Below are 13,691 nucleotides of genomic sequence, written 5' to 3'. Positions count from 1 at the left end.
ATAACACTGCAACGGTTAATATAGGAAATTAGGTTAGCAGCTAGTTTTGTATTTAATCAGAACTTAAGCAGGGTTGTGTTCTATTCCCCTTTATATGGATTATTTTGATGGACTTTGTCTTAAGGAGCACAGGAAAGGCAATGGGAGAACACGGAACCAAATGGGGAGGAAAAACTTTCCTGCACTTAGATTATTCTGATGATTTAAGTATCCTAGATGACAGTGTAAGCAAAATAAATAAAGTTTTAGAGTTTTTGCGAGTTCACGGTGCTAGAATAGGTTTGAAAATTAAAGTTAAGAAGACTAAGTAACTAAGGCTAGGAATAAGTGATGATTAAAAGGTGAAGCTGGGTAATGAAAAGATTGATTAGGTGGACAGCTTCACTTACCTTGGTAGCATTATTAGTACAGATGGTGGGAGCAGTGAAGATGTCAAAAGTAGAATAGCCATGGCTCAGGGTGTTTTTTCACAGTTAAAAAAAGTTTTGGAAGAAAAGGAAGATAAGCCTGCAAACCAAGACTAGAATATTGGAAGCTACAGTGATGACAGTGGTCAAATACGGCTGTGAAGCATGGGCGCTCCGAAAAGCGGGTGAAGATTTGCTAGATATGTTTCAGAGAAATTGCTTAAGGATTGTTCTGGGTATCCGGCTGACTGACCGTATTTCAAACAATAGATTGTACAAAAATGTGGTTCAATACCGATCTTTAGGGCTATCATTAAAGAAAGGTTGAGACGGCTTGAGGGCATTGTGTAGGTGACGGATGATAGAATATTAGAAATTGTTTTTTCTGGCCAGCCGTCTAGGGTTAAACTGAAAATAGGCCCTCCTTGTCTAGCTAGAAAGGGCGTCATGAAGAAAAATATTAATCAAATAGGAAATTCGTGGGCGGGTGTAAAAAGGGAGGCTTTGAATAGATTTGGATGGAGGAGGAGCGTGCGTAGCTGTGCTGGCTTCAGGCGGCTTGGTGCTGCGGTGAGTTGTTAGTAGTAGTAGTAGTATCTATTGCTATTAAAACTCTGCTTCTTATAGTTTCGGTTATTATTGAGCCGCATCGCTCCTTACTTATAGTTCGTTACCACTAACTGTTTGATGAATTCATAGACAAAAAATAATACTAAAACTGGGCATGTTTGATGGGTCCATTGAAACCTAACAGGAAAAATATGTTGAAACGAAAACGGGCTCTATTGATTCTTGAAACCTAAATGGGCAAGATGCTGTTTTTCTCCGATCTGCGTGGAAATTTCATGGTAAGTCGAATAGACAAAAGGGGCCTTAACAAGAATTATAAATTCCGGAAAAAAAGTGGTTGTAGTCGATTCTTAGAACTGAAAATTGAATTAGTTTATGCTAATTTTCTTTAAAATTTCAACTCAATTGAAATTTCAGGACCAAGAGGACCCTCAATTAGGATAAAAAAAATAATAAAGAAGCAAATCTGGTCGTATTCATTCGTGACGTCCTATTTTTTGTGAATAAATGATATGCATTTATTTAAATAGAAAAACAAGCATAAAAAATAACATAAGAGATTATCTTAATAAAATGTTTTATAAGTAACCATTAACAAAATTATTTATTAATAATATGGTCGTGGATATACCTGTGTATATTCACGGCCGTCTACAGGATAGGAGTCAGGAAGGTTTCAGTCCTATATAAGACCAAAAATTACAGAGATTCATAGGAAGAATAATACCCCCTTTATCCACCCAGAATTCTATTACTAACACTATCTTTAAAAATCTATTACACAAAACTACTACTGATCAAAAACTGACTAAATTTTGACCAAAATTTAAATTATAAGCCAATATTCTGATTCTCAGGAGGAAAAACTGAAAAAAAACTTATTGGTAAAATTCTACTTTAGCTACTTTTGACTACCTTAGAAAGGGGTTATGCTAAGAAAATGAAACTTTCAGGGATGGGTCTACAGGCTAAAGTATGTCCTGGGAAGGTATTTTGAAGTACCTACCTCCACTCCTTCTCCCTTTAGTGTCCTGACCTTTGATGACTTTTGAAAGTCTGTGTGTTATAGAAGTGAAACCTTGCAAAATAGATCTTCTGCTTAAATGAATCATACCAAAATTGTTTTCAGCTTCAAAACTTTGCTCAATCCCAATTTATAAGGTTTTAAAGATATGCAAATACTTTTCCTAAATTTTGGAATTAAAACATTGATATGGCTTAAAATTCTGCTCAAATAACTAAAATTGCATTTTCAGAGCTAAAGCCAGAGAGAAAGACACTGATAACTGAAAATTAAGGTAAAATGTTGTTTTGTCAAAATTTCAATGGATACAGACCTATCATGTAGGTAAATTTCAGGACGCTCTAGGGGGAGAAGGAGTGGAGGTAGTTACTTCAAAATACCTTCCCAGGACATTCTTTGGCCTGTAGACCCATACCTGATAGTTTCATTTTCCTAACCTAAACCTATTCCAAGATAGCCAAAAGTAGCTAAAGTAGAATTTTACCAACTTATTTATTAATATTAACCAATAATAAAACAATGTCAATACAAAACTAACAAAATTGATTTTTGAAATATTAAAAAAAAAACCTTTTCAAAGAAAAGTAAAAAGCCATATTAAAATCTAGGATGGCCATAAACAATATATAATAACAATTTAAACTTAGAACGAGGAGAAATTTCTTACAATGAAAAAAAAAACCCAAAGCGATAAAAAATCAAAATAAATAGTCACAAAAATAGAAAAATAACAGATGTGCTGTAAACACAGTTTATAGACAGTAAGCTTATCGCAGATCATTTCTGGTCATCGTGAACAAAAAGCTCCTCCCACTTCTTTCTGCCTTAGCTTGTTTAGCCTGTTTCTGAATATACCAGTAAGCTTATCGCAGATCACTTCTGGTCATCGTGAACAAAAAGCTCCTCCCACCTCATTCTGCCTTAGCTTGTTTAGCCTGTTTCTTTCCATTCGCACCCCTGTCCGGGTTTTTATAATGGGAGAGATAGAGAATGATCATACTGCTATATTCTGTCTACTGTGGCTGTAAATGAATAAATAAACTTTAGAACATACATAATCAACGTAAAATTACAAAGAACAGAAATCACCAAAAACAGGGCTAGGACCACCACCCTTGATCCTTTTAAGCGCCATTATGTCATTTGCGCCTCTCTGAAAACCGACTATATTCTTATAACTTCTCTTTTATAATTATAAACTTGATAAATATAAAATTGCAGACACTTCCAAGAATAAATATCATTATATATTGAACAATCAGTACTTCCATTAGCTCTTTCCAGCAATCTTGATTGTTATTGTGAATTTTTGTTGTGTCGGTGTTTTGACAAATAAAAACCACCCTGCTGAACATAGAGATCGATTGCAACAAAACGTAAACCACACTGAAACCGTTTAGAGGGTTTGAGGGGGAGGAGGAGTAGCACCAAACCTATTTGTAAACCTTGGTTAACCTTCTGATATTATTTTTGTTGTGTTTTTGTTGATGTTACGACAGGTAAAAACACTGTGCACGAAATACAAATCGTTTTCAGTAAAGCGCAAATGGCCTGTTTCGGTACTGACCATTGCATTTGGCAAGAGTGTCGAATTGGGAATGTAACAGAACTATTTCTTTTGCCATTATAGTGTTTTAATCACATGACGTATGTTGGGAATTACCAAATTTGAATTTAAGCGTAAAGAACATGGGTTTAGTTTTCGATCTCGGAGCATTGTTGTGCAGAAGTTGAACTTTAGGGTAAAGAGCACGTATCTGAGGGGATGGCTTGCCCTCTCATACTCAGGATTTAAACACTAAGCTAGATATTAAAAACAAGCAGATATTAAAACAAAGAAAATTAGCTTTTTCAAATAGAAGTATAGAGTCATAGTAAAACTCAAAACAAAGATACTATCCTATGTATGCAGAGATCTGGTGCCCTCCTCAATCCCCCATTCTTTATGCTAGAGTTTTAATAGTGATTTCTGGGAAGTATTGAGGATGCAATAAATATGGCCAGTTGGTGTTCATGTGTCTGATTTACCGATCGATTTTTAAAATATTTATACTGAACATTTTTTTGTTTGAGGAAAATACAAATATGTAAGTTCTTTCATTCTCATAACATTGTGATGACACATCGAAGGTTTATCACATTGTCATTGCGTTAGAGAATTCGTTCTTGAGGCATTGAAAAAAAGTCAAACTTTTACAACTGTATTGCTATTCAGTAATCTTTCGATCTTACCTTAAGGAATTATCTTTGGTACATCTTGTAACAGTAAGAGATTCTCATCAATATCCTTGACATTAAAAAAGCACATTGGAGAAGGCAAGTAGCATGGTTGAGACCAGTAAAAGCCTTGCTGTGTAATTATCTATCTCTACAGGGTTGCTACAATGATACCTCATCATCTCTACATTGACTATCCCAAATGATTATCTGTCAATGGTTCCATATGAAACGGGGACATTCTTAGATTTATTGCTCCTCGAGTTACTTACGAATTGTAGAACTGCAAATAAGTGCAAAGCATATTGGCAATGCAGATAGCTCGTTTTGGTGGCCTCAATTCACAGACATGTAGAAGTAGGGGAATATATATATATATATATATATATATATATATATATATATATATATATATATATATATATATATATATATATATATATATAATATATATATATATATATATATATATATATATATATATATATATATATATATATATATATATATATATATATATATATATATATATATATATATATATATATATATATATATATATATATATATATTTGGTACATATACATTATACGGGCCTACGAAAGAAGTCAAGTTTGGTTAATGCTAATGAAATGAAATAAAATAGGATGAATATTAATAGTTTAGAAACAAATTTGGGCTATATATTTGCAAATTGGGGAGAGGGCTGTGTGTAAAGCATAGCATATTAATTACGTAACCTAACCTAGATACCTCCCCCCCCCAAACCCCAAAAAATAATCATTTAAATATTGTAAACTCGATAAGAAACGATGCTTTGCAATCAATTTAGATAGCAAATACCCGTTTGACGGGTCTCCATGTCTGGTTTTCTTATACAGTATATAGCGGTGGGCCCGTATAATGCATAAGTACCATATATATACTATATATATATATATATATATATATATATATATATATATATATATATATATATATATATATATATATATATATATATATATATATATATATATATATATATATATATATATATATATATATATATATATATATATATATATATATATATATATATATATATATATATATATATATATATATATATATATATATATATATATATATATATATATATATATATATATATATATATATATATATATATATATATATATATATAAATATATTTGGTACATATACATTATACGGGCCTACGAAAGAAGTCAAGTTTGGTTAATGCTAATGAAATGAAATAAAATAGGATGAATATTAATAGTTTAGAAACAAATTTGGGCTATATATTTGCAAATTAGGGAGGGGTGTAAAGCATAGCATATACTAAATACGTAGCCTAACCTAGGTACCTTTTTCCCCCCTAAACCCCAAAAAACAATCGTTTATATATTGTAAACTCGATAAGAAACCACGTTTTGCAATCAATTTAGATAGCAAATACGCGTTTGACAGGTCTCCATGTCTGGTTTTCATATACAGTATATAGCGGTGGGTCCGTATAATGCATAAGTACCATATATATATATATATATATATATATATATATATATATATATATATATATATATATATATATATATATATATATATAAATATATATAATATATATATATATATATATATATATATATATATATATATATATATATATATATATATATATATATATATATATATATATATATATATATATATATATATATATATATATATATATATATATATATATATATATATATATATATATATATATATATATATATTTATGTGTGTGTGTGTGGTTTAAACTATTTTTCAGATTTTCGATTCGTAGTATGGGTGCACATGATTTAGTCAATTTAACTCTTAAAACGAAAACTTGAAAATCAGTAAAAAGAAAACTTACTCTTAAGGCTGTCACACACTTTAGATGCACAAAATTTAATATGTAGCAGCACCAAAGAGAGTATCTCTTTATGGCGTTTAGAATCCATCACGTTAAGTTAAAAAAAACTTCTTTATTATTAATATAAACAGTGTAAAGAACAATGCTTGTCGCTTCATCAATGGGGTATTTTGCGAATCTTTTCACTGTATGTTTATATTTAGTTTATTGAAGTCAATGCACTGAGAAATTTGCCTTATTTTTGGATCAACGGAAATAACTGCTTGGTAAAACACTTTCTTTGCAGAATTAAAATACGTTAAATTTTATCTTGATGGAGCTCAAAGGATTCAGAAAGTTGGCTCACATAACATGCAATGTTTAACCCATATTGTTCTTGCCACCTATGACATGTATATAGTAGGCCTACTTTTTTTTTTTTTTTTTTTTTGTACATATAATGATACTTAAAAAAAACCCTTGAGCTTTTAGTTAAAGTGCGCCCCTGAAAAATGCAGCTTTTTTATGGGCTTATTTTCGGCTAAATAAAACTTTTTTAAATCCAAAACACTGGTCTTTTATCCCTTTCAGTCAATTTATATAGTTCGCTTATAAGTTCAAATAGTCATAGCAACGATCCTTCTCGAATATTTTTAAAATCAAGTCATTATGATATCAAATTCTGGCGATAGTCCAACAAGCCTCCTGCGCCAGTTTCAAAAGGTCTATTATATTGCAACTATATTAATATTCTTCGACTGCGCACGTTGCCCTATTTCTAAAGAAATTCTCAATATGAGTCCTAACAGAGCTAAGATGACGAAACTAGCTTGTAATGTCGACCGTTCGGAAAATCTTTTGGAAACATTTAGGCAAGAATCAAGATTGCAGCGATAGCTGCAACCTAGCAAAGAGCAAACCACGGTTAACAATGACCAAGAGTTTTAAAACGCGTTTTGTAAAAAAAGGGTCTATATAAAACTGCCATTTGAAGCTGATTCAGGATCGGTAACTACTATTTTGGTTAATCTGAATAATTTGTTCTAAAAACAAATTTATGGAAATTTCGAAATAGAGCTGGAAATTTCGCGGAAACAGTGGAGGATCGACATGAAAAGTTCACCATTGGGATCACCCTGATATAACACCTTGTGCAGAATTGTTACAACCAGCTTAAACAACAAGGAAAATCACTTTTTCGCATGGATAGGACTGAACTGTTTTTTTTTTTGTACCAGGACAAGCAGGCTACAACAGCATCGTAGAGATATGCTTAATGGCTAATTTAAAAGGTATTAATCATATTGGCGTGCTTTTTTCATAATTTTTCTTCGATAATGATATTTGTAAGTGCCGCATGGCATCAAAAATTACAGTATTTGGTGCAATTTCTCGATTGAAAGGCAGGGAAGCATAAAAAGGATACCGATTTAATATCCATGGTCTAAAACCCTTAGCAGGAGGTTTTGTGATTCCACTTCTTATATACTCCTCTTGTATATCTAATCGATTATCTGGAGCAGCATCTGCGAAGAATTGGAAGAACATAATGTATTTTGCTCCTAAATAATATGTTTTTGTTAAGGTTATTAGCTTAAATAAAAATGTGTAAGTAGTATGGCAAAAAGAAAGCAGTTTTACCAAAAACAAATTAAAGACCAAATTTTTCTTTTTAACTGTAAGCTCGAAGTAGGGCTATTAGCGGAAACGATGTCAAGCAACAAAAAAATATTTAATATTTTTTTTTTTTAAGTTGACAGCTACCCAATATAACCAAAACACCTGAGAAAATTTGACTTAGAATACCAGGATAGATCTCACTCAAACAGAAATAGAAAATTCTAGTGCCATTGTTAAGCAGAAAAAGAGATTGTGCAACTGAAAAGTGGCGTTTACTGCCATATGTGGAGGAAAACAATAATTTTGGCTGAAAGAACTCTCCATAATGAAGGAGGACAAGAGCATAAGCCTGTGGATAGGGGGGGCCTCAAAAATAGATTTTAACGCCCAAATTTTCCGAATTTCAAAGAACCTTCAGATAAATATAGAAGGAGGGTGTGGGTTTAATAAACTCTAATATCAAATATATTTAGATTAAGTCTGCAATATAGGTGCTGCGGGGTGACAGCCTCCCTCTTACTGCAGACTAATTTTAGTGCAGCATAAATAATGCTCAAAAGGGGAGGAGAATAAAATATTTTCTCAAGGAATCCTTCTTAAAAACCGCTGAAATGAAGACCCTTAAATTCATTTTGATATTTTGGACCACCTCCTCTCCCTCCTTAGAAATATTTGAAAAGATTGACTTTTCAGCAATGAATATCACAAAAAATAATCTGCTATTTATGCTTATTCTAAATCTATGGAATGTATTGATTTTAAAGTTGTTGAGCTAAAGCTATTGACAAACGGAAATTTACATGATTCTAGAAACAGGGGTGTGATCTTGACAAAAATTATGCACTGAAATTCGATATTTAGGCCTATGTGAACCATGGTTGCCACCCTGACCTGGAAGAATTTACTTAATCTGAGAGGAAAAATTTACTAAATCGCATTTGTTTTTACTAAATGCTCAAAAAAATTTTTGCGCGTGCGGTGGCAGCCGCACGCGCACCATCAAACATCGATTTTTACTATAGGAGGATAAACAATAGGATTTTCAAAATCTGTACATAATCACGAAGCAATTCAGGCGATGGAGTGCTTAATGCTTAGATGGAGTGCGTATAAATCATGACTTTTTACTAGATTTCGGGAAATTTACTAGATCCTCTAAATTTACTTGATTATTTTTTTTTTACTAGATCTAGTAAAATCCTATTGACGGTGGCAACTCTGATGTGAACCCTAAGCCACTATCTACAAAATATGAAATTTCTTGTTTTTCCAGAGAAGAAAAGTGACGCATACGCGTTGTTTTTTCTCTGGCAGAAAAAAGCTTGTTTTTTATCAAATACAATTGTACAACGATTGCAGGACTGAAAGGAATGAAGCAAACATCAATTGCTTTCCCTTTTTGCTTTCCCCTAGTTACTTGTAACGTTTACAAAGGAATAAGTCAATGTTTTTCTTTCAAAAAGCTTTGTGAATTCACAGTTTTTCAGCTTCATACTTTATAAAAAACTTGAATATCGAATTCAAACAAATTCCATAGCATCCCTAATCAGGGCAATACTGTTGCACATTGTACATTATTATTTTCTTTAGCTCAATTATCTTCCCAAAAAATATTTTTTGCACAGTTTTGAAACGCGTTTCTTGCGCTTATAACTCTTTTTAGTTTACTTTGATCTCTTATAATTCTATCAAACATATTAAAAAAAAGTCCTTTAATTAGGGACCAAAGAAGGTTGCCATTTCACCAAATCATAGTTATTATGACCTTATGGCCGTGGGCCTTATGACACGGTTTTGCTTTAAATCATCACGCTTTTGTAACTACCCTTATAAATGTTCAATAACAGTTGAAAAAAAGATACTTACAACCATGAGCGCAGTAATAATTTTTCTTAACACTGGGGGGAGGTGGGGGCTGAGAGCCGTAGTTTTCTATAAAAGGCTGTAGCTATGGCTATTTAAGATGTTCTTTCCCCTTTTTGGTAAAAAAGGTATAAGTAGGGTTTGGAGTTGGCTAACCCCTAGGCTTTCATTAAAAAATAATTCAAATGCGAACATAAGCATGTCATAGCTGCGTCCTAATTAATCAAGTTCCTGTGGTTTATCTTTATACTAGTAGGTTATTTTAGGTGTAATTAATAAATTATATGCTACGCTTCTCAGCTTGTAGGTTTTTAGTTTTACTTGGTACCGTTTAACTTTTCGAGACTAGAGTAAAGGTAATAAATACTGTAGCAGTGTCAGTTAATTCCTAATTACAATTTAAATACATACCACAACAATACTACTTTTGAGACCTTAACATATGGCAAGTAGAGCTAAACAATAAATTTAAAGAAAATTCTCATTGGCCTAGTTTATATCATTTTCGTAATAATAATAAAAAGTATTATGCTCGAACAAACAATAGCTGAAGTTGGAGAGCACAAACAAATTAAAGTTGCATCTGTTTAAGAGGATCAAGCAATTCGCGGCGACGAACTAACTGCAGTAGGCCTAAGGAACGACACGGCTCAATAGTATCCGAGTCTCTAAAAAATGGAATTTCTATATCAATAGATATATAGAAAGAATACACTTATTATGGTGATTCCAAACATACGAGATTTATTAATTTAGTATTACCCATCAAAGATACGAGCCTGAGAAAATTTACCTTGTTTGAGAAAAGAGGGGAAAAACATTCCCTAAAAGTCAAGGAGTCTTAACGAAAATCCCACCATAAGGTTCAGCGTATCACAGAACCCTACTGTAGTGGTTTCAAGCTCCTATTTACAAAAACGTGGAGGTGCGTATTTTGTGGATCCTGGATGCGTGTTTTTTTTCATTTCTTTGGCCCAGGGATGACCGTATCGAACAAATTGTCCCTAAACAATGATTAAGCTGAAGTTTTCTCGGCGTTAATAAATTAGGTTTGCTATTTTCAGACCATGCTGCCTTTCTATGACGAACAAAAACACTGCCTTTCTATGAAGAACAAATAAACGTTGAGACGGGGACAAGTCCATTTATTTAGACAGTAAAACGGGTACACAAGTCTAGATATTTCGATTACATATTCAGCAATCGCCATCAGTAGAAATACATCTACTGATGTATATTTCTACTGATGACGATTACTGAATATGTAATCGAAGCATCTAGACTTTTGTACCTGTTTTCACTGTGTAAATAAATGGACTTATTCCTATTTGTATGTTTATTTGTACGCTAAAGGAGGGGGCAGCCCCATTCATATACAACATAATTTCTTTTCGTTCTAAGTCTTAATGTCGCTTCTTACTTTCAGTTTAAAAAAAACTTGTGGTTTTTCTATTTGATACCTACAGATATCAATATCAGTGTCACCTACAACTGTAAAATTAGGCAATTGAGTTTAGTTTGCTTTTCATGTGTGTTTCAGAAAATTCCTATTTATACAGTTTGCACTTTTTATTTTTTCGGCTTATAACATAAATTCAACGCTTAACGATAAAAAAAAAGAAAAAAAAAACAAGAAAAAAAATGAAAAGTTCATTCTTATTATATAGGCTACAGTTGTTTTTCTATCTTTAATAAACAACGTCATTAGGGATATTATGCCCAAGAAGAGAAAGGGAAATATCATTTCCTAAAGGTTTGTAAAAAAAAAAAAAACTAACATTAACCAATATCTATAAGAAAAAAAAAATCCGAAAAAGGGTTTTGCTGTAACTGTTTGTTTGTTTTCAAGACTAGGCCATGAACGTCCTGCACGTCAAGGTCATTTATTGAAAAGAGATTCATTTTGTTATGTAATAAAAGGGCATCAAGAATCAATACAGCCAGATTTATTTCCTTAATTTCTTGTCATAATGAAATTCCATTGGTTCTGAAGTTTTAGTTGAAGTGTCTAAATGGTCAAAAATTTTAAAGTAAACATGCGTAAGAAACAAAACTTATCAGAACCAAAAACTGGTGTAACCACATTTTTCTTCCAAAACTTATTTTCCTAATTAAAGTCCCTTGGTCCAATCTACTTACCCTAAAAATTTCATGCCGAGCGGAGAAAAACAGTGAATGTCTTACTTTTGGTTTCACAGGTCAGTAAAACGCATTTTTTTAAAACATTTTTTTTCCCCCGCAGATTCGTTTGCCCCAGCATTCATACCCTGCTACTTGCTAGTCGATCCGAGACTAGCAAGTCGATTCGAGACTTTCCCCCAGCATTCATACCATGCTGCTTGCTAGTCGATCCGAGACACAACAAATTTGAGCATGAGTACAACAATTTTAGTCCCGTCGACTTAGTGTTCATTGACATCCCCTTATATTAAGGTCCCCGCTTACATGTAGTGTACACTGGACCATCCTGAATCGGCAAGATTTGTTGACCTGGTTTCAGATGTCACGCAAAAAAAAGAAAAAAAAGAATATTCAAAATATGTATGTGTTCAATGAGATCTAGCAGGACCAGTCTACACACCTGTAAGTTTTAATCATGGTTGCAGCGGCAGCTGCGACCTAGTAAAGAGCGAACCACAGCCCATATTAATCAAAAGTTGAAAAACGTGTTTTCAAAAAATCTGTCTGGTGAGAAAAATTTGCCATTTGACACTGAATCAGTATAAAGTTTATTGCGAAAATAAATTTATAGTGATTTCGAAAAAGAGCCTGAAACCCCTTGAAAATTGCGTCAAATCGAAATAAAAAATGCACCATTGAAATCAGCATGGTCTAAAACTTTTTGTAGGATAATTACAGTCCTTCACCATGAACACCAATGAAAATGACTTTTTTTGCACGGGTAGCACTGGTCTGTGTCCCTTTATTTGTTTCTTTCTTTTTTTTCTAGAAGGGCTGGGGGGTGGCCAGAGCATCATAGAGAGGTGTGTAATAGCTCATTCGAAAGGTAATTAAATTTGTAAGTGCCCTTTTTAAGTGACGAAAAATATTGGTGGCAAATAGCCCCCCCTCCCTACTGGCCCCTCCCACCAACTAGTCCTATAAAAATTTTGAGATAGCCATTTTGTTTAATATAGTTCAAAGGTCCAATATATATATATATGGTTTTCATGATGATGTGGCCCTCCATAGTCCCTGGGGAATCGCTGTATGTGGTATCAGGCGTATCGATATCGCGCGTATCGGTAACGTGCTTATTGGTATCGCATGTATCGTATCGGGAATATCGGCATCCGCAGTTGTTTTTTTCAGTCATTTCCTAGGCTCATTTTTTTAAGCATGTCCCGGCAACGTATCATGGTTGCAACTGTAGCTGCAACCTAGTAAAGAGCGGACCACAGCCCATAGTAGTTAAAATTTAAAAGACAGGATTTGAAAAAAAACTGCCTTGTGAAAAAAATTCCCATCCGACACTGACTCAGGAATTGTAACTATTATTTTGGTTCGTCTTAAAAGTAAAAGTTTATTGCGAAGAGAATTTTATAGTTATTTTGAAAAAAAGCCTCACATCCCTCAAAAGTGGCGTCATATAAAATGAAAAGTGTACCATTGGAATCGACATGGTCAAAACCTTGTACAGGGAAGTTACAGTCCTCCTCCCTGAACAACAAGGAAAATCACATTTTTGCATCTGTAGCACTGATCTGTCTCTCGTTTTTTTTTTTTTCAACAGGTCTAGCGGGCTACCAGAACATCATAAAGAGATTCTTAATGGCTCATTCAAAAGATATTTCTCATATCTACGTGCTTTTTACAAATTCTGCCATCTGCAAGTGCCATATGGCACTAAAATGGCACTTTTTGTGCTATTTCTAAAAGGGTGGCACTAGCAGGCTACCAGAACATCGTTGGTAGATCTTTTATAGCTCATATAAAAGATATTGCACATATCTAAGTCTTTCATATAAATTCCACCATAATCAAGTTCAAATGACACTAAAAAAGGCACCTTTGGTGTCGTGTCTCAAGTGGAAAAGCTGAAGTGTAAAAAAAAAATTATTTCCAACAAAACGTTTTGCTCCAATTCAAACAAATAAAAAAAAAA

This window comes from Artemia sp. Qi Xiang Cuo, chromosome 9, assembly GCF_049724085.1.
Source record: "Artemia sp. Qi Xiang Cuo chromosome 9, ASM4972408v1, whole genome shotgun sequence".
NCBI classification, from domain to species: domain Eukaryota; kingdom Metazoa; phylum Arthropoda; class Branchiopoda; order Anostraca; family Artemiidae; genus Artemia; species Artemia sp. Qi Xiang Cuo.
The sequence above is the reverse complement of the archived record's forward strand: the minus strand, read 5'-3'. Positions refer to the sequence as shown.